The sequence below is a fragment of the Podarcis muralis genome, chromosome 10 (genome assembly GCF_964188315.1).
Source record: "Podarcis muralis chromosome 10, rPodMur119.hap1.1, whole genome shotgun sequence".
NCBI lineage: Eukaryota > Metazoa > Chordata > Lepidosauria > Squamata > Lacertidae > Podarcis > Podarcis muralis.
Window position 1 is genome coordinate 71,240,848 of NC_135664.1, and position 19,934 is coordinate 71,260,781.

Here is a 19,934-nt window from a genome sequence, read left to right on the forward strand (position 1 = left end):
AAAGGACAGATCCTGAAGCTGAGGCTCCAAGACTTTGGCCACCTCATGAGAAGGGAAGACTCCCTGGAAAAGACCCTGAGGTTGGGAAAGATGGAGGGCACAAGGAGAAGGGGACGACAGAGGACGAGATGGTTGGATAGTGTTCTCAAACTATGAACATGAGTTTGACCCAACTGCGGGAGGCAGTGGAAGACAGGAGTGCCTGGCGTGCTCTGATCCAGGGGGTCACGAAGAGTCGGACACGACTAAACGACTAAACAACAACTAGCTCAATACTGTTTTCATTGATTAGTAGCAGCTCTCCAGGGTTCCACAGAGATCTCTACCAGCTGGGACATTTTGCATAAAAAACACATACCAGGTCTAGGTCAGTGTTTCCCAACCTTGTGCCTCCAGCTGTTTTTGGACTACAATTCCCATCATCCCTTGCCACCTGTCTTGCTAGTCAGGGATGATGGGAGTTGTAGTTCAAAAACAGCTGGAGGCACAAGGTTGGGAAACACTGGTCTAGGTCATCCCTAGGAAGCCCTACTACTTTCCAAGTGTCTTTCCAAGGTTCTTAACCAACTTGGGTCCAGGACACCTCATGGAACACCTGATCCCTTATATTCTGTGCTCAATCCCAGCTGTCTTCAGGGGAGTCACTGTTAGTGGTCCCCTATGGCTCAGATGTACAGATTCACTGGCTCCCGGTGGAGTACAGGATCAGGTTTAAGGTGCTGGTTTTAACCTTTAAAGCCCTATACAGCGTAGGACCCTCGGACCTACGGGACCGCCTCTCCTGGTATGTCCCACAGAGGACCTTATGGTCTTCAAACAAAAACATCTTGGAGGTCCCGGGCCATAGAGAGGTTACGCTGGCCTCAACCAGAGCCAGGGCTTTTTCGGCTGTGACTCTGATCTGGTGGAACGCTCTGTCCCAATAGACTAGGGCCCTGCGGGACTTGACATCTTTCCACAGGGCCTGCAAGACAGAGCTGTTCCACCAGGCCATAGGCCAAGGCACAGTCTGACCCCCTCCTTTGGTAATTCTTCACAGAACTCTAGCCCAATGGATGCCATTAATTTGATTTGAACTGATTTTAGAATGAATTGATTTTAGAATGCTGTGTTACTTTTATTGTTGTTAGCTGCTCTGAGCCCGGCTTCGGCTGGGGAGGGCGGGATATAAATAAAATTATTTTATTATTATTATTATTATTATTATTATTATTATTATTATTATTTCCAAGCAAGAGCCATTGTGGGCCCAATTTTATGGAACTCACTTGAGTTGAGGTAAGACAGGCCCCCTTCCCTGTTGGACTTCTGGCACTTACTGAAGACTTCTTTAATCCAGCAAGCTTTTAACTGGGATCTGATTTTATTGTTTTAACTCATCTTTAGCCTCCTGTACATCACTTAGAGACAACTGTGATTAAGCGGTAGACAAGCTGTTGAAATAAATATAAATATGTTAATAAATTGTGGGTGTCTTGCTCCATAGTCACAACTTGCACAAGTGCAGCGGTATGAGGTCTCCCTTATCCACATTTAGTCTCATCCAGCAGACCATGGGTAGGTAGGGTAACGCAGCGAACTGAATCCTGCCATTGGCAAATCCGTCATGGAGCAGCAGTGCACGCCATCCACTTGGATAGAACAGAACAGGATATTCTCCTGTTGAGGTTGGATGGTGCCTTTGCTTTGCAAGCAGCCAGGAGTCTGGCCAGCATATCTCAATGTTTATGCCATCTGGTTCTTTTTCTAATTTCTGCTTTGCCTCTCCAAAGATGCTTTGACAGCAAGTTCCTTTTGGCTGCCTGGCTGGAAGCTCAGCTTGTTTGCTTAACCTTCCCCACCCTCTCCCCTTCCAGAATTAATCTGCACCAAGGGAGGTAAACTGAAGAAGGAAAAACAAGAGTGTTTCCCTTCAGCCAAATATACTGGACCCTTGTGGTAGGTTTCCTGTTCTGCCTGCTTGACTCAAAGGAAAGCCTGCTACCCATCCCCACTATATGCATATCTTGTCAATCTATTGTTGTGGAGGAAGCATGCTGGGAACATCAAACAGAACAATAAGCTTGGATTCTTCCCAAAATATAGATAAGAGGACCCTTTGAAGGTCCCAAAAGACGCAGATGTAAAAAAATATAGCAGAGCTGTCAGGTATTCAAAACATTTTTAGTTACGCATCAGTCATCTGCCTTTAAAACAGATGGATCAATTTTAATAAATCTGCATATTACTAAAAACTAAATATGAATGCCTTATAATTCAACAGAACAAAGCTTTCTTCTTCATTCCTTGCTTGAGCAACACACACTGGTCCATTCAGCCTGAACATTACAGTCCGGATACCTAACATAGATGCTAACATAGAGAGACATAGATACTCCCCTTAGGTAGCAGTATATCTTCCAGTCCAGCTTCTCCTCCAAGTCATCTAAATTACTGCAAGTCTCAAAAGATTCCATCAGCATATTCAACCAAACTTTGGTAGCTGTTCTGTTTGAGGGTTTGTCCAGAGAGTTTAATCTAGTAGCCCTGTTAACCTTAAAACACCCTTCAATGTCCAAAATAAATTGGGTAGCAATTCTCTATTTCCTTCCTCTTTGGCTTCTAACCAGCTTTGTTTTTCCAGTTTTAAAACACTGAGCACAGCTCTATTCAATGATATTAAATGCATGTTGAATAATGCATTTTCAGGCAGCTAGATTATGCTAATGACAATTTACAATTACAACAAGGAAATAACCTTCAGTACCCTCTAACAGACTAACAGTTGTAAACAAGGCAGAAACTGAGTAAGCATTTTTAACTCCCAGGTTGGAAAGGGAGTTCTTTCAGCCCAATGTATTTGTATCTGGTTTACATCTTTTAAGGCCACAATTCTACATGTTTACTAAAAAGTAAGCCCCACTGCCTAGGGACATGGGTGGCGCTGTGGGTAAAACCTCAGCGCCTAGGACTTGCCGATCGCATGGTCGGCGGTTCGAATCCCCGCAGCGGGGTGCGCTCCCGTCGTTCGGTCCCAGCACCTGCCAACCCAGCAGTTTGAAAGCACCCCCGGGTGTAAGTAGATAAATAGGGACCGCTTACCAGCGGGAAGGTAAACGGCATTCCGTGTACTGCGCTGGCTCGCCAGATGCAGCTTGTCACGCTGGCTCGTGACCCGGAAGTGTCTGCGGACAGCCCTGGCTCCCGGCCTATAGAGTGAGATGAGTGCACAACCCTAGAGTCTGTCAAGACTGGCCCGTACGGGCAGGGGTACCTTTACCTTTAAGCCCCACTGCACACAGCTTATACTGTTACCCTACTTTTGTTGTTTCTTAAAATATATATATATATATATAGCTTTTCACATACAGTAAACAAAATGTTAAAATTCTTAAATCCTTAGGAGTGGGAAAGGTAGAAATCTCAAATCTAAGGGGAAATTCTACCCTTGGAGAGAAGCAACTCCCAAAACACTCTGGCTGAGCTACTATTTGGCAACTCTGAATCAATTAGCAATTCTAGTGGCTGCTTCTAATACAGCAAAACCATGAAAGTGGCACAACTGGGTAGAAAAGGTTAAATAGCAATTGGTGGGTGGGACAGTGTGCAAAACAAAATCTGACCACTGAAACCAAGTGGATCGGACACAGACTGCTACTGTTGATTTCAGGACTTCTTGTACTTTTCAGACAGTCTACAGCAGCCACTACTTTGATCTTTTTATATCCTTTGGGGTTTCTGAAGGAAGGGGCTTTAGACACCTCAGACAGGTTTCAGCAATACTGTGCATGTGCTCCGTCACCTCCTTTTAAATAGCAAAAACAATGGCTGTGATCATAAACACACCAGCTTTTGAACAAGCCCCATGGCGCAGTGGGACAGACTTCTAAGAACATTTGCCCTCAACTTCTTTGTCCAGCTTGAAAAGGTGAAGCAACACAGCTGAGCTAATCAGAGAATATTAACGAAGTGTCATTATCCACAAGTAATTTATATGATGGGCAGTGGAGATCTGGCATGGTTCCCACATCATCATGGCAGCATGCATGCATCAACCCCGAATTCGCCATTTAACTCCTCCACTATCTCCCAACAGCAGACTTCCTATATTGGCAAAGGACCTTGCTTTCATGTTCTCTCCGGATTTTCCTCCCATGGGACTTCTGGTCCAAGTCAACTGCCTAGCAACCTGTAATAGGTTCAGGCCAAGCTACTCTGCAAAGGAAATTAACTCTGGACAACATTCCAAGCTTGCAAAGAGTCACTCATTTGGATCTCTGGGTAGAATATGAGCCACCTACAGGCAGGAAAGCCTACACCTTATGGCTTTATTTGCAGAGCCACAATATTACAGTCCTGCTCAAACAACTGTAAGCAGGCACTTGCTTGGGGATGTCTGCTTCAGTGGCTTACGGTTCTCACAGTGCCAGAGTCCAGCATACTATTTCAAACCACAAAATGTACTCAAAAGATATTCTGGGCAAAGTGTTATGACGGCGTGACCCCTGCAATACTTAATTCTGAGTACATCCACAGAGGACTTCCCCGGTCCTTCAGGGTCACATCCTGTCTCCCACCTGCACCCACCAAATGCACTGAAATTAGACTTCAAAGGACCTTTCTATCTGAGTCGAAGGTGGCGTTATTCAAACCTAATTGTGGCACATGGGTATGAGTAGTAAGTGGAGCACATGAGTAGCTGTGTGGTACATGCATATGCCTACGTTTCCGAGCACAATTCAAAGTGTTGGTGCTGACCTTTAAAGCCCTAAACGGCCTCGGTCCTGTATACCTGAAGGAGCGTCTCCTCCCCCATCGTCCTGCCCAGACACTGAGGTCCAGCGCCGAGGGCCTTCTGGCAGTTCCCTTGCTGCGAGGTTACAGGGAACCAGGCAGAGGGCCTTCTTGGTGGTGGCGCCCGCCCTGTGGAACGCCCTCCCAGCAGATGTCAAGGCAATAAACAACTACTTTACTTTTAAAAGACAACTGTTTAGGGAAGTTTTTAATGTCTGATACTGTATTGTTTTTAATATTCAGTTGGAAGCCGTCCAGAGTGGCTAGGGAAACCCAGCCAGATGGGTGGGGTATAAATAAATTATTTTTATTTTTATTTTTATTAATTTATATTTTATATATTGTGGCATGAGGGCAGGGCCAACAGCCCCCCCCCCAAAAAAAATAATTCTTGGGAAATCCTCCTGTACAGGTTTTGGAATGGGTTGCAGACTTGCAAATCCATGCGGCTGTATGTAACTGCATCCTACTCTGAGTAGACCCATTTAAATAAATAAAACAAGTTTGTCATGTCCATTAACTTCAGTAGGATTACTCTGAGTAGGATTGTGCTGAATACCCCCCACAGTGATACCTCTAAACCAGAGAGGAAAACAAACCAAGTTTTGGAGAAATATCCGATACTTTGTAGCCTGCATCAAATCTCCAAGAGTCCAAAAACACTTCCGGCTCTGCTCCCAGTTATCCCCATTTTACAAACAGGGAAGCAAGCAGAGAAACTGCAACCGAATCAAAGGCATCTATCTAGTGAGTCAACAGCAGAACACACCACAAGACTTCACAGGTCCAAGTCCAACACACTCTGTTGGTGCTGGCTTATCAGTTAGGACATGTTATCGCTTGCCTCCTACTCTTAAAAAAAAAGCAAGCAAGCCTGGGCACACAACTGAAAAATGAAGGTAGACAGTTAGGACCACGACCAACAAAACCCAAGACCTAGCACTAAGCAGCTGTTACAGCCTCAGCAATAAATAGGATTAATATACGGCCAACGCTCAAGGAAAAAAGTGAACTCTAATTCCAAAGCAGAACAGCAAACAGCGCTGATGGGAAAGGGCAGATTGTGCTGTACTCATTCCTGTAGAAAGACGCACACCACGTTGTTTCCACGTGGACCGTGGCACAGCCCACGATTCCTTGCTGCCATCCACCAGCCCCTCGGGATTTGCTCTGCCTCCTTTTTAAGTAAGCGTTCCAGCTTGCTTAATAGACTAGAATAGAATTCCAGACTAATAGCATGTTTCCAGTTAGCAGGCAAGAGGCCAATTCGAAGGCTAGCTGAACTTGATGCACATTTTTTCCTACCTATTTCAAGTGCTCCCACAGACGAACAGCAGAGATCAAATAAAGGCACTGGGCCAAATCCATGAGCAAAAACCCCACTCGCAGATTATGCCAGCTCAAAAGAATTGCCAGTTGTGGGGTGGGGGTGAAGTTCAAGAGACATTTTAAGTTCTTGTGGGAAATTATGCCCAACTAGGATCAGCAGAAGTCGTGGCATGAGATTTGTCACAAAACAAATTTCCCATGATTAAGACACTGTTTTCCGTTAGCTACTTATTTTAGATGATCACCTTGTTTATGAGACAAGTATTCCTTTATTTTCAAGCAGTGTTTGCAATGAATAGCAGCAAGATTTCAGCTCTACGTTTAGTTACTGGAATATACAGTGGTACCTCGGGTTACAGACACTTCAGGTTACGACGCTTCAGGTTACAGACTCCGCTAACCCAGAAATAGTACCTCAGGTTAAGAACTTTGCTTCAGGATGAGAGCAGAAATCGCGCAGCAGCGGCGCAGCGGCCCCATTAGCTAAAGTGGTGCTTCAGGTTAAGAACAGTTTCAGGTTAAGAACGGACCTCCAGAATGAATTAAGTTCTTAACCCGAGGTACCACTATATAGGGGATGGATGCATAGAGATCAACTGTATTCTGTACAGTAAACAAGTTTCCATATTTTTATCTTTGGGAAATAAATCCATACATAATAGGCTAAACTTTGTCCACTGTTGGTAGGAACATATTGCCAATCCTTACTAGACACTGCAAAGTTATGGAGTGTTCACTCATATGGAGTGATGAGATGGATAGTCACAACCAGTTTACGTACTTAAAAGGAGGCAGTTGTGGGGAAGCAGTTGTGTTTGACTGGGAAAAGCCCCACAGAAAAATGGAAAGAGCTTGTGCTCAGGGCAAGCAGGTGGGAGAGAGGGGAAGGCTGAGAGCTTGGAAACAGAGAGCAAATTAATGAAGTAGTAGTATTAGTAGTAGACAGCATCTTAAAAAGCAGAGACATCACCTTACCAACAAAGGTACGTATAGTTAAAGCCATGGTTTTCCCAGTAGTGATGTATGGAAGTGAAAGCTGGACCATAAAGAAGGCTGATCGCCGAAGAATGGATGCTTTTGAATTCTGGTGCTGGAGGAGACTCTTGAGAGTCCCATGGACTGCAAGAAGATCAAACCTCTCCATTCTGAAGGAAATCAGCCCTGAGTGCTCACTAGAAGGACAGATCCTGAAGCTGAGGCTCCAATACTTTGGCCACCTCATGAGAAGAGAAGACTCCCTGGAAAAGACCCTGATGTTGGGAAAGATGGAGGGCACAAGAAGAAGGGGATGACAGAGGACGAGATGGTTGGACAATGTTCTCGAAGCTACCAGCATGAGTCTGACCAAACTGCGGGAGGCAGTGGAAGACAGGAGTGCCTGGCGTGCTCTGGTCCATGAGGTCACGAAGAGTCGGACACGACTAAACGACTAAACAACAACAACAGTAGTAGTAGTAGTAGTAGTAGTAGTATACCACCCTGAAGATCACAGGGTGGTTTACAACATAAAAATGCAGAATGAGAACACAAAATACATAATAATTTTAAAAAACCAATAGCAGCCCCCAAACACATTTAAAAGGCCATAGAACTTTTAATCAGCTAAAGGGCCTAGTTATAGAGAAACACTTTCATCTAACTCCTAAAGATATGTAATGAAGGCACCAGGCGAGCCTCCATGGGGAGAGCAGTCCATAAATGGGGAGCCACCGCAGAAAATGCATTTTCTCATGTTTCCACTGTCCAGACCTCTTTGGGGGGGGGGGCACATGAAGAAAAGCCTCAGATGATGATCTGTAGACAATGAGTTCAAGCTCATGAGCCTAAAATATATCTTGTTTGCAGAATGTACAGGCCTGAAAGAAAGAGGGCAAATAGAAGCTGGTCGAGCCTTTAAAGCACCCCATAGTCGCCTTGGACTGGTCTTAACCATCCAGGGGTCCTTTACCTCTTTTTACCATTTACTGGCATATTGGAATAGCCAAGAAATAAACTTTCGGGTCAGTGAAGAGAAATAATTTCACAAGTATTCAGATATGAGTGGGACAGAGGAGAAAAGCAGTAGAAAGACAAATACTAGGCATTTAGCAGAGATAAGTGGGAACTACAAGAGCAAAAGGAGTCTTCCAGGAAAAGGCTGAGGCAGCAGAGACAGGCAGCTTGGGGGATGAACACAACTGGGCTGCGTCTGCTAGGAGTAATGCCTATATCATTAGCAAACCTTAACAAAAATTAAAAACCATTATGTGGGGGTGGCCAAGCTATGTTCATGGATCTTTCATTTTAAAGGTTCACAGTGCTTATAAAAGAACAGCAATATCTATGTCTACTGTATGTCTCCACCCTCTCTTCTTAACCAACTACCAGGTACAGTGGTACCTCAGGTTAAGTACTTAATTCGTTCCGGAGGTCCGTTCTTAACCTGAAACTGTTCTTAACCTGAAGCACCACTTTAGCTAATGGGGCCTCCTGCTGCCGCTGCTGCACGATTTCTGTTCTCATCCTGAAGCAAAGTTCTTAACCCAAGGTACTATTTCTGGGTTAGTGGAGTATGTAACTCGAGGTACCACTGTAGTTTGCAAATTGCTAGAGACACAAAGCCCACAACTTTTGGTCTGCACAAGGATTTGTGGTCAAGTAATAATAATAATAATTTATTAATTATACCCCACCCATCTGTCTGGGTTTCCCCAGCCACTCTGGGCGGCTTCCAGCCAAATATTAAAAACAATACAGCATCAGTAAACAGGTGTGCTGAATTGGCTATCAAATTTCAAACAAGCCATCTTTTTTAATGGAGCAGTAAAAAAGCCAAATGTTCAGCACCTAATTTCTCCCCTTGCCCAACATACCTAGCATTTTGCCGTTGGCCTTTGTGCAGATACCCTCCTCAGCCATTGACAGGTTGAGTCAGAAATAATTTTTCCTTTTTACCAAACGACTGTATTAGGACCATGAAGAGGCTTTAATGTTAAACTACAGCTTATGGTAGTAAGAGACAATGGAAAATTAAAATACCTGGGACAACAGAGCTGTAAGATCTAGTGCGGCATGAGACACTAAATTTGTCTGTTTGAAAGGGAGCAGCCAAAACCGAATATGAGGAGTTCTGTGCCTCATCTCCAGTCGCTCATTTTGAAATTGAATAGCATGAAGAGCTGGTAATAGTCTTCCCTTATTCCAGTTCCTGTCTCAACTGCAGACCACTTTGGGACCCAAATGAGGAAATGCAGGGTGTCAATTCTCTGCTAAATAAATAAGCAAGCCTTTAGATGCAGCTTACTGTGGAGCACCTAGCAAGTGATAATGTAGGTCTCTTTGCCATGCATAGCTCCTCCTGCTAATTCCTGCATATCACCCTGCTTGTAAAACACAGCTGGATGAGATGACTGAAAAGCTAGCAACCACATCCCATTGTCCCACCCATCCTCCTTCATTACCACAGCCTCTCCCCTTTAAGAGACACCCTTTCACCATAGCCAGCTTGCTAATTTCCTTCTGTGAGAGAAAAGGGTAGTTTCTGAACTTGCATAACCCTGACTATTTTAGTCTCTTCCTTCATTTCCTTTTTCATGCCACATCAAAATCTCTGGTGAAAGGATAGTTGTACAGGTGTAATTGTGCACATTCAGAAAGGTTTGTTTTACTATTTGAAATGTAGTATCTTAGATGCATATCCAAGAAGTTATGTTGTTCGGGGGGGGGGGGGGGAGAGAACAACAGGCAGGTCAACAGTGTTTCAAGTCAAAGTTATGTATTCCCTTTCATATTCACATATACATTGAGCGTCACATTGTATCCATTTATGAATTGTGGTGGCCTTTTGGCATGGCCATAAGCAAAAAAGTTTGTGTGTGCATTTTATTAAAGACAACATAAATGGGAAAAGCAGACCTCCGGTTTTGAGTTAATCTACACAAAGAGATGTGTTATTCTCTGACCAAGCAGCCAGATTGCATTTTCATGTAAACACCAAACTGGTGGTACTGTGGCCTTCCCAAGGAATAGTAATCCCTGTTTCTACACTGTGTTCAGATCAAGGACAAGTGTGCAAGAACGCTGCTTATTAAGACAGTTGTGAAGGAGCTGTTTTCCATGCGCTTGGAACCATAGAATTGTAGAATCGGAAGGGACTGCAACGGTCATCTAGTCCAGCCCCCTGAAATATAGGAATCTTTTGCCCAACGTGGGGCTCAAACCCATGACCCTTAGATGAACTCTACTGACTGAAGTATCCTGAGTTCTGTTGATGTGCAAAGTGTCTTCTAAACACTTTGGGATTAGAAGAGAAGGAAGAAGAGCATTTATTTCCATCTGAACACATTACAAAAAATAGCTTGCAGCTTTACAATACATTAAAAGTTCAGGGTGCTTCCCCCCCTCCCCACATACCCCCAGGTTTATTAAAACAACACAATCCAGTTAAACACAACCACAGCATAACCATCTGCACAATTCACTGTTTTCATGTTACTTGCAAGTCTACTAAAATAACAGTCCTCAACAATAGATTGCTGTGAGAGTGAACAATTCAAGTATTCTGCGACTGCAACCCAAGCACACTATCAGAGAATAATCACCACTCAACACAGTGAGATTCATTTCCAGGTAACCATACATAAGATTGCACTATAAAAACTTTTCTGTTCTGAAACAGATGCAGAAATATTGCTGCAACACAACCTGTTTGGTGTAGCTTAGGTTGAAGCTTCAAGGATGCTTCCGAATAGCATGTCAAGAAACTTTTACTATAGGGGAGAAGCTGGGGAGGGAAGAATGCACACTTTTCTATTCCAAAGGGAAATGGCCTGTGGTCAGGAAGAAAAAATATTGTACAGCCAGACACAGAACAACCTTTGCAAACACTCACATTGTTCTAGCTACTGAAAACTGAAAGACTTTCCATACAGAACAAATTATGCTGTTTTCCACAACACTCTCCAAAAGCAGCTGCATACAAGGACCAAGTTGGTCAAAATACAAAAGCAGCATCATTTGCGCCACCTTGTGCTCACGCATATACAGCATGTTAAGATACATGCCATAATCAGCTATAGTGGCATTCTCTTTAAGAACAGGAAAAAGATGTGCAATCTAAAATGATATGTTTAAGCAATTAATTCTAATGCCAGTAACTAAAAAGATGGGGCCTTTTCTGATAAGAGGGGGAAAGAAACAGCAACAACAAAACACATCCTTTCAGACCAAGACAGAACCAAATATAGTTTGCCCCCAAGCAATGGATGGTTGGCTTTTCAAGCAATGACAAGCTTTTGGGGCAAGGGGGGTGGAATTCCCTGATGAGGAACATTACAAAATCAGCATCAACGGTAAAATCTGATACACTGTTTGGAATCATCATTGTATTCATGAAGTCCACATGGCTTCCTGGAAAGCATCGAGCTTGCTCTTCGTTCCCCGCTTGCATCATCAGTCATAGCTATACGGGGAAGCCTTGTTAATTTCACTTGTTCTGGACGGCTTGCAAATCACGCTGACAAAGCTTTTCCTTTCACTTTCTACTCCTGGCTCCCACCACCAATCAACCCATTCCTGTGTTTCATTGTTATACTGTCTTATGAACCATGGAGTAAAAAGAAAGGAGAAACTGAAAGGAAAATATTTGCTATAGTATAGATTCAGAGTCTACCTTGGTGCATCTAGCTCAGTGCTATCTACATGGATTGGTAGCTCTCTCTCAGTCCTACCCAGAGATGCCAGGGATTGAAGCTGGCACTTTTTATAAGCGAAGTATGTACCGTATATTTCGCTCTATAGGACCATAGGAGGGGGAGAACAGGGGGAAAAAATTCTCTCTCTCTGCGCAGCGCCCTTCAGCGAAGTGGCAGGAGAAACAGAGCCCCTTCCATTTCTCCTCCCGCTTCGCTGAAGGGGTGCTGCACAAAGAGGGAAAACTGTGCAGCGCCTCTCCAGCAAAGCAGAGCCTGGAGAGCGAGAGCGACCCCTCTCGCTCTCCAGGCTTCAATCCGCAAACCTTCCGAGCGCAGCGGGAACTCCTGCTGTGCTCCGAAGGCTTGCGGATCGCTGCCTGAAGCCCCCGGAGCGCAGCCTTTGAAGCCTCTGCAGAGCAGTGGGGTGAAGGCACCCCGCTGCCCTGCAGAGGCTTTGCGCAGCCATCCCCAAGCTAGAACAGCGAGACGGAGCACTGCGCAGCGCTCCGTCTTGCTATTCTGCCTTCGGGGACAGCCTTTGAAGCCTCCGCAGGACAGTGGGGTGCCTTCACCCCGCTGCCCTGCAGAGGCTCTGCGCAGCCATCCCCAAGCTAGAACAGCGAGACAGAGCACTGCGCAGCGCTCCGTCTCCCTGTTCTGGCTTTGGGCCTGCATTCGCTCTATAGGACGCACACACATTTCCCTTAATTTTTGGAGGGGGAAAAGTGCGTCCTATAGAGCGAAAAACACAGTACTTTGCCTCTGAGTTGCAGCCTTTCCCCAATTATCTGTTTACTTTTCTCTCCCATCTGTACATGTTCCCTTGAGAGAAAGCTCACACCCAGAACTTAATTTCTTTAAAAAGCAAGAAAGGAGGTAGGACACTCTATCACACTACAGGCCAAAACCAAAGTGAAGGGATCATTTTTTATTGTGTAGGGGGAAGCATTCAACCTCAAGAATACCAAGAAACACCAAACCCAATATATAGTTATGTTGTACTCACAGTTAGAATCATGGAATAGTAGAGTTGGAAGGGATCCAGTCCAACCCACAGCATGCAAGAATCTCAGCTAAAGAACCTAGGGCAGATGGTCACCCAAAACTACTACTGCTAGCCGGGGAAAGAGCAGAATTTCCCTTTGAAATCCACAAACATGTGTGAACACCTGTTTGTTAATAGTAATATTTTCTGTGAGTGATCTGAGTGTATTTCCCTCATCTAATCTTTGACACTCAAATCACAGCTTGCATTTCTGGGAAATGCTGTCAACCCTTTAAAGGAAGAAGCATAGTTCTTGGTGGTTCAGGCCACAGGTACCCAGGAGTCTTAATATCAGAAGACACATTTTTCCTTGTAATAATTTGTAGTTTTCAGTATATTTTCTCTCCTTTGCTTTTACTAGCCAAAAGATGGGAAACCTGTGGCCCTCAAGGTGTTACTGGACTCCCTCATTCCTAGGCAGCATGGTGAATAGTAAGGGGTGACAGGTGTGGGAATCCTACAACCTTTTAAAACGCCCAAGTTCCCCATCTTTTAGGAGTTCAGTATCCAATTCTGCTTTGTTCTGCATCTAGCCTTCCCAAACCATCTCTGCCTTACCTAGTTTACACTGCAAACTGCAGGCAGGGGCTGCTAACATTACAGCTAATTTTTACAACGCCTATTCTCTTATAGTTATCACTATCATCTACTGGCATCTAGTGGACAGGAGCTGACTTACAGTCAACACTCTACAGCTAGGCTGGCACTGTTACATGTCTCAAGAACTGTATTTACAGAGTAATCAAGGATTAGTTAAATCTAAGCCTGACGCATAGGTCTGCTTGTCAAACCTCACTTCCTAGGTCTAAAAAGAACAACTTGCACCCCATGCTTTCCTGTTGGAAGTCATTTTCACACCATATACCTTACATTAGGTAGGAGAGACTGAATAGCTAAGGAAGTCCAGACTATAAAAACAAAATCAGTTATGCTGAAACAATCATCCAGAGCACTTAGGGGCTAAATAGAGCTATAGTTTGTAATTTTACACCCTAATTAAGGCTCCTGGGACTAATCCCCAATGAATACTATGGGATATATACTTCCAACTAAGCATGCTTCGTATTGTGTTGCATGAAATGTCTTTAAGGGAAGGATTGCACCCACTCACCCTGCCTTGCCTTGTTAATTTCTGTAAGGAGTTTTGTGCCCTTGAGCTTGAGGTTGTAAGGAGTGCCCTAATGTGAGAGCCTGAGTGTATAAAAAAACCTCTCTGCATCATTACAACAGACATTCAGTTGGGATAAACAGAAGCAGCAGCAGCAGCAAGTTGGATATTTCAAAATGCAATTGAAGGGATGGGCTGATTTCTTAACATACAGTGGTACCTTGGGTTAAGTACTTAATTCGTTCCGGAGGTCCGTTCTTAACCTGAAACTGTTCTTAACCTGAAGCACCACTTTAGCTAATGGGGCCTCCTGCTGCCGCCGCGCCGCCAGAGCACGATTTCTGCTCTCATCCTGAAGCAAAAGTTCTTAACCCGAGGTAATATTTTTGGGTTAGCGGAGTCTGTAACCTGAAGCGTCTGTAACCTGAAGCGTATGTAACCTGAGGTACCACTGTATACCCAAAGTGTATTTACAAAGAGGCCTACAACTGGTTTGAATCTCTCTGAAATACAGTGGTGCCTCGCAAGACGAAAAGAATCCGTTCCGCGATTCTCTTCATCTAGCGGTTTTTTCATCTTGCGAAGCAACCCCATTAGCGGCTAAGCGGATTAGCGCTATTAGCGGCTTAGCGGCTATTAAAGCATTAGCGGCTAAACTGCTAAAAGGCTATTAGTGGCTTAGCGCCTTTGAAAAAGGGGGGGGGGAAGCGGGGAAAAAATGGCGAGACTCGCAAGACGTTTTCGTCTTGCAAAGCAAGCCCATAGGGAAATTTGTCTTGCGAAGCGCATCGCAAACGGAAAACCCTTTCGTCTAGCGGGTTTTCCGTCTTGCGAGGAATTCGTCTTGCGGGGCACCACTGTATTATGATAAAATTTGTATTGTGGAGTTCTGGGCAGTGGTTGGACACTGGCAACTCTTTTCCATATGACATTGGAACAGTGCTTCATCTTACAATGTTTCAACAACCAACTAACCAGCCTCATTTTAAACTTAATATTGACTCACTTTAAACCTGGGATTCAGAAAAATGGTTAAGATGCAGACTCAAGAATGCATGTTTTTGAGGGTTCCACAGACTGATACTCAAAATCCCAGCACCGTGTATTTGGAAAGTAAAGCACATCTGGTACACATATCTGAGCCACCTTTAAACATTCTGCCATTAGTAAACTTGTACAGGACTGCTCCAAAAATGGCTGGCAGAATGCTAAACCTGTCTTGTCACTTTCTCTCACCCTAGAATAGTTTTGCTATAAAATGGATGAGTGGTTTTAATGTTCTTCTAGCTTACACAAAGAGGACACAAGCACTGCAACCCATAACTGCTAATACAGAATTGGTGTAAAATAACTAATAAATTGGTATAAAATAACTAATACAGAATTGGTGTAAAATATCCAATCTAGGAGTCTTGGTTGACCACAAACTTGACATGAGCCAACAGTGTGACGCGGCAGCTAAAAAAGCCAATGCAATTCTGGGCTGCATCAATAGGAGTATAGCATCTAGATCAAGGGAAGTAATAGTGCCACTGTATTCTGCTCTGGTCAGACCTCACCTGGAGTACTGTGTCCAGTTCTGGGCACCACAGTTCAAGAAGGACACTGACAAACTGGAACGTGTCCAGAGGAGGGCAACCAAAATGGTCAAAGGCCTGGAAACGATGCCTTATGAGGAACGGCTAAGGGAGCTGGGCATGTTTAGCCTGGAGAAGAGGAGGTTAAGGGGTGATATGATAGCCATGTTCAAATATATAAAAGGATGTCATATAGAGGAGGGAGAAAGGTTGTTTTCTGCTGCTCCAGAGAAGCGGACACGGAGCAATGGATCCAAACTACAAGAAAGAAGATTCCACCTAAACATTAGGAAGAACTTCCTGACAGTAAGAGCTGTTCGACAGTGGAATTTGCTGCCAAAGAGTGTGGTGGAGTCTCCTTCTTTGGAGGTCTTTAAGCAGAGGCTTGACAACCATATGTCAGGAGTGCTCTGATGGTGTTTCCTGCTTGGCAGGGGGTTGGATTCGATGGCCCTTGTGGTCTATTCCAACTCTATGATTCTAACTTTATACCAGCTTTGACCTACCTTTTAGTAATGACAAATGTTTCATGCCATTTCAACATTGCCAGTTGGCACTCCATCCACAGAGTAGGGCTGGGATGCTGGTCAACTGGCTGCCTAGTTGATTGGGGCCAAATATTATGCGAAGTTGAGAATACCCTTGCATAATGGCAGCTAACCTTTATTATTACATCATGGAATCATTCAATAGGAATGGCAGGAGGGCACCTTCCTTCACCTTAGAGGCAGCACCTAAACTCTCCACCTGTCTCTCACACATTCTGTATTTAAGGGGAAGCCTGCATTGAACTTAAGCACCTAGAGAGCTTCTGCTCTCCTCACTTCCCAATTAATGGACATGATTTAAAATTTCCCAGGGCCTCTGAAAAGGTATGTAAGAATTCAAGAGAGAGGCTGTTATACCAATCACTGGCTCCAATAATGGAGACCAACTCTATCAATTCAATTTTTAGCCTCCATTAAGCCAGCTATTGGTATAAAGTACTGTGCAATGGGAGCAATCTTGGCCAGGGCAGAAATGCTTTAAAACAACCCTGTTTGTCCTTGTATGCCTCAAGAAAACGTGACCTACTTGAAATAAGTAAAAGTATGTTGCTGGCTGCTGAATATAATAAGTGTTACAATAAAAGACTAGTAGAAGGCCATCTAGCAATAAAGGAAATGTTGCATGTTAAAGGCTTCATCTGCACGTTGCAACATTATGAGGTCAAGGTTAGCAGTGGTAGAATGTATTGCACAATTTTAGGTTGTGGCGAGGGGGAGGTTGTCAGATTTTGAATGCGACCTGGTTTTAAAAACAAACAAAAACCCCACTAGCAGACAAGTAGCACAACAGCAGGGAGAAGGCTGGGTTAGAACTTTTCTCCTTAGTGTGCTAGTGTGTTTGCTTGTTACTTGATTACTCCCTCATCTGCAATTACAGAGTCTGTTTTATCCTGTCATGATTCTGCCACCTCATTCTGCTGCATAGGTAGACCAGACCTAAGGTCGGATTTAGACATAATATCAGGTCTACAAGAAAAAATTTTCCCGTGCATCGTTCCACACAACTAGCTTCCCTAAACTGAGAAGAGAAGGAGCCCAGGGCAGCAAGCGCAAATTCTATCAGCTCCCAGTTAGCATGAGAGGAATATGTCGAACTTCATTTTATATAATGCAGCCGTTTTAGTGCTAAACTTGAAAACTGCCTGACGTGCCTGAGCAGAAAGGTAAAGGTAAAGGTAAAGGTACCCCTGCCCGTACGGGCCAATCTTGGCAGACTCTAGGGTTGTGTGCCCATCTCACTCAAGAGGCCGGGGGCCAGCGCTGTCCGGAGACACTTCCGGGTCACGTGGCCAGCGTGACAAAGCTGCATCTGGCGAGCCAGTGCAGCACACGGAAACGCCGTTTACCTTCCCGCCAGTAAGCGGTCCCTATTTATCTACTTGCACCCGGGGGTGCTTTCGAACTGCTAGGTTGGCAGGCGCTGGGACCGAGCAACGGGAGCGCACCCCGCCGCGGGGATTCGAACCGCCGACCTTTCGATCGGCAAGCCCTAGGCGCTGAGGCTTTTACCCACAGCGCCACCCGCTAACCCCCTGAGCAGAAAAGCAGTATATAAATCCAAAAAATGAATAATGAACTGTTTTGAATGGAATGTGAGTGACGCTTGCCTGGGTCATTGATAGAATCACAGAATTGCAGAGATGGAAGAGACCCCCAAGGGTCATCTAGTCCAACCCCTGCAATGCAGGAATCACAGCTAAGGAATCCCTGACAGAAGGCTAACCAACTTCCGTTTAAAAACCTTCAAGGAAGGAGAGTCCACAGCCTTCCAAGGTAGTCCGTTCCACTGTCAAACGGCTCTTACTGGCAGAAAGTTCTTCCTGATGGTTGTCAGAATCTCCCTTCTTGTCATCTGAAGCCATTGGTTTGAGTTCTACTCTCTGGAGCAGCTGAAAACAACTTCACTCCATCTTCCATGTGACAGTCCTTCAGATAATCTGAAGATGGCTCTCATGTCACCTCTGTCTCTTCTTTTTCAGGCTAAATACACCCAACTACTCCTCCTCATAAGGCTTGGTTTCCAGACCCTTGATCGTCTTGATCTCCCTCCTCTGCACACATTCCAGCTTCTCAATATCCTTCTTAAATTGCGGCACCCAGAACTGGACACAGTATTCCAAGTGTGGTCTGACCAAGGCAGAATACAGTGGTTCTATGACTTCCCTTGATCTGGACAGTGTACTTCTGTTGATGCAGCCTAGAATAGCATTCACTTTTTGTGATGCTGCATGACCCTGTTGACTCACATTAAGCTTATGGTCCACTAAGATCCCCAGATCCTTTTCACATATAAATGTACTTACACAGCTCAGGACCTCAATACCTTAAGGACCACCTCTCCCCATACAAACTGACCCAGACCCTGCAATCGTCATCTGAGGCCCTTCTCTATGTCCCCTCTCCCAGAGGGGTTCAGAGGGTGGCAACAAGAAAACAGGTCTTTTCTGTGGTGGCTCACCATCTGTGGAATGCTCTCCCAGAGAGGCTCGGCTGGTGCATCATTACATGTCTTTAGACACCAGGCGAAAGCATTCTTCTTTACCCAGATCTATGGTTATCAAATAATCCATGGCCTGCAAAACTGTTGGGGATAGGACTTTTGTTATTATTATTTTACTTTTTATTACGATTTTATCATTGATATTGTATAGTATGTTTCTAATGCTGTACACCAACCTGATCTTTTGATAAAGGGTGGTATATAAATTGAATTAATAGTAATAACAACAATAGTACTGGTAAGCCAGGTGTCCCCTATCTGATATTTGTGCAGCTGGTTCTTCCTGCGTAAGTGTAGAGCCTTACATCTGTCCCTATTGAAATTCATTTTGTTAGTTTGGGCCCAGTTCTGCAATCTGTTACGGTCATCTTGAATCCCGATTCTGTCTTCTGCGGCATTAACTACCCCTCAATGGGCACACATCTTGAGGGACAGGGAAAAGACTTGCACCTTGAACACACTGCATAAACAGCTTCTGTGTCATCGGGAAAGGTCCCTTGGGCATTAATCTAAAACATGCAGTTTTGCCAGTTGCTGAGGAGCAATACTATTGAGTTTATGCCCTCTTTCTGACCTTCCCAGGGGTGGGACGGGACAGATTTGGCTGGCTTTTGTGGGTGACAGGATGCAGAATGAGACGGATTTCTGCTGTAATCCAGCAGCGCTCTTGTGTGGATGCCTGCTGTGTCATTGTTTTTTTAAAACCACACACATCACATATCAAGTGCCCACTTCAAAGATCCAGATGAAATATACAAAAGAGCTGGCTGGCTACGTCACTCTGATTTTAGGATTTTTGCCATACTGCTATGGGTGGTGAAATAGGGGACTGTCGCATTTGCTCCTCTTCTTCACCCGCCATTCATTTTCTTTTATTTGAGTGCAGTGGCAGCTCGAAATCCTTTTAGATGAGGGTGTGTGTGTGTGTGTGTGTGTGATAATAACGATACAACAATACAATACGAATAGTTTGCACTCGACTCAAGATGATACAAGGATATAATACGAATAGGGGCTCGTCCCTTTAACGGGTGGGGGGGCTGCAGGTTCTCACACTTTATCTCAGACCCCCCTTCGTCCCCTTTCCAGGTAAAAAGCTGGGTCTGGGCATCAGTAACATTAATACCACTACTACTACTACTAATAATAATAATAATAGTAATCTTCTTTGGCGATCACTCGTAGCTGAGTAAGATTGTCTTCCATACAGCAATGCGAATAAATTGTACTGGACTCATCCCTTTAACAGGTGAGCCATGGGGGAGGGGGAACCCCTCTGCAGGTTCTCAGCTTCATCTCAGACCACCCTCCATCCCCTTTTCAGGTAGAAAGCTGGGGCTGGGCATCAATAACACTAATATTACTAATAATGATGATGATGT

General features: G+C 44.5%; 1 protein-coding gene across 2 annotated transcripts in view; it reads right to left on the reverse strand.

The window, feature by feature from the left end:
- NET1 (neuroepithelial cell transforming 1) overlaps window positions 1-19,934 on the reverse strand; it is a 67,549-nt gene that overhangs the window by 46,877 nt on the left and 738 nt on the right. The gene's annotated exons all lie outside the window — the stretch shown is intronic.